Here is a 2,965-nt window from a genome sequence, read left to right as displayed (position 1 = left end):
ATCTCCAGTGTCCAGTAGGTACTCAGCAATTATTTATTGAATAAATGAACATAATCCATGAATAGATAAATATATATGTTTGCTCCTCTATCATCTGTCTTCCCTGACTGGTTTTGAGAGGCATATCTGACCTATTCTCCCATGGGGGTGCAGAGGGTGGCAGCCATTTGAGACTGCCACCCTCAGATGCAGGAAGGGCTCCAGGCTTCATCCCCAGTGATTCTCCTGACCTCAGATGTCCCTCTACTTCAGTGTCAGGTCTTTTTTTTTTAATTTTTTAGAAAAATATTTTATTTATTTATTCATGAGAGACACACAGAGAGAGGCAGAGACACAGGCAGAGGGAGAAGCAGGGAGCCTGATGTGGGACTCGATCCTAGGACCCTGGGATCATGACCTGAGCCAAAGGCAGACACTCAACCACTGAGCCACTCAGGTGCCCCACTGTTGGATCTTTTTGGATCATTTCCTTGTGCTTTGGGGGCCATGAAGTCACAGGCAGTGCCATGGAGTGGGAAAACAGACCAAGGAGTAGGAGCTAGACAGACTAGATTCTATTCCCTGATCCGTCACGTAGTCTCTGGAACCTTGAGCTAGTTGCTGAACTTCCATTTTCTCATCTGTTCAAGAGGAAACAGTAACCATAACAACAATAACGACGGGATCCCTGGGTGGCGCAGCGGTTTGGCGCCTGCCTTTGGCCCAGGGCGCGATCTTGGAGACCCTGGATCGAATCCCACGTCGGGCTCCCAGTGCATGGAGCCTGCTTCTCCCTCTGCCTCTCTCTCTCTCTCTCTCTCTCGTGTGTGTGTGTGACTATCATAAATAAATAAAAATTAAAAAAAAAAAAACCAATAACGACATATGTGCCTGGAAGGGTTTTAGTGGTCAGATCAGACAGCAGACAGGAGAGCCCAGCCCAGTGTGGGTTGAAGAGTCCCATATACACATGCATTGTTACTAGTATTAGTAGCTACAAAGGCTTGAAAACCAAATCCTAGGGTGAAACTTGAATTCTGGGGAGACACTGTTAGTTGTCCACCAATACTATTCTCTTCATCTTCCTTGGTAATAAAACTCTCCATTAATAGGATATTCAGAATCAAGATAAATTTCTCAGCCTCCTTTGGAGCTCACTGTGGCCTTGTGCCCAAGTTCTGATTGATGGAATAGAAGCATGTGCAGTTTCTGGGAAGTGTCCTTAAAAGGAAGACCTGGGTTCCTTTGCCTTTCTTCCTCCTTCTTACTAGCTGGAATGTGGCTTTGAGGCTTGGAGCTTGAGCAGCCGTCTTGGACCATGAGGAAGAAGTCAGTGCTGAGGTGGAGTCAATGGAAAACCAAATAGAGGGTCCCTGACACCCTCTAGGAACCACCTCCCTCCTGTCCCCCCACAAAAGCCCTGGAGTTCCTCACTCCAGAGTCTCTTTTTTCAGAGAAAAAAACCTCTGGGTCTTCAAACCATTATAACTTTGATTTTCTTTCACTTGCAACCAAATTTTTTTTTAAAAAAGATTTTATTTGGGATCCCTGGGTGGCGCAGCGGTTTGGCGCCTGCCTTTGGCCCACGGCGCGATCCTGGAGACCCAGGATCGAATCCCACATCGGGCTCCCGGTGCATGGAGCCTGCTTCTCCCTCTGCCTGTGTCTCTGCCTCTCTCTCTCTCTCTCTCTCTCTCTCTCTGTGACTATCATAAATAAATAAAAATTTAAAAAAAAAAAAATAAAAAAAAAAAATAAAAAAGATTTTATTTATTCATTCATTCATGAAAGACACACAGAGAGAGAGGCAGAGACATAGGCAGAGGGAGAAGCAGGCTCCATGCAGGGAGCCGGATATGGGACTCATCCCAGGTCTCCAGGATCACGCCCTGGGCTGAAGGCAGCGCTAAACCGCTGAGCCACCCGGGATCCCCCCCGCCCCCGCAACCAAATTTAAATACAACAGATACACTCTCTGAAAAAGACAAATTCATCTGGGCTAATTTTTTTTTTTTTAAGATTTATTTATTTAGAGGGCACTTGGATGGCTCAGTGGTTGAGTGTCCGCCTTCAGCTCAGGTCATGATTTAAGGGTCCTAGGATCGAGTCCCACATTAGGCTCCCCTGTAGGGAGCCTGTCTCCCTCTGCCTATGTCTCTGCCTCTCTCTGTGTGTCTTTCATGAGTAAATAAAATCTTTTTAAAAAGATGTATTATTTATTTATTTATTTATTTATTTATTTATTTATTTATTTATTTATTTTTGCGAGAAAGAGGGAGAGAACATGAGCAGGGGGAGGGCAGAAGCAGAGGGAGAAAAAGAGAAGCCTACTGATTACCCGCTGAGGGTGAAGCCTGGGGCTCGATCTCGCCACCTGAGATTAGGACCTGAGCCGAAATCAAGAGTCAGAGGCTTAACCAACTGAGCCACCCAGGCACCCCTAGATGGGTTATATTTTAATTAACAAACACTTGAACAACAAATAAAAATAAATAAATAATAATAAAATAATAATAATAAAAATTTAGTTCCCCAGACCAACCGGCCACATTTCAGATGTTCCATAACCACAGGAGGCTAGTGGCTACTGGACTAGACAGGACAGACGTAGTACATTTCCATCACGAGAGAAAGCTCTGATCTAAAGGGATAGCTGATAAGTAAACTAGCCATTTACAATCCAATCGTGCTGGCTATCGTATTTCTTATTGCTTTCCTAATTTGCCCAGCTCTGGGGGAAGAATAGAAAGGAGAAGGCAGTGGCTTTATTTATTTACATGGTATTGTTAGGTATAGGTTTTTTTGTTTTAAAGATTTTTTTATTTATTTATGAAAGACACACAGAGAGAGGCAGAGCCATAGGCAGAAGGAGAAGCAGGCTCCCCGTGGGGAGCCTGATGCGGGACTTGATACTAGGATCCCGGGATTATGACCTGAGCCGAAGGCTGACTCTCAACCACTGAGCCAACCAGGCATCCCTAGGTTA

Source organism: Nyctereutes procyonoides, unplaced genomic scaffold (genome assembly GCF_905146905.1).
Source record: "Nyctereutes procyonoides isolate TBG_1078 unplaced genomic scaffold, NYPRO_anot_genome, whole genome shotgun sequence".
Classification (NCBI taxonomy): domain Eukaryota; kingdom Metazoa; phylum Chordata; class Mammalia; order Carnivora; family Canidae; genus Nyctereutes; species Nyctereutes procyonoides.
The sequence above is the reverse complement of the archived record's forward strand: the minus strand, read 5'-3'. Positions refer to the sequence as shown.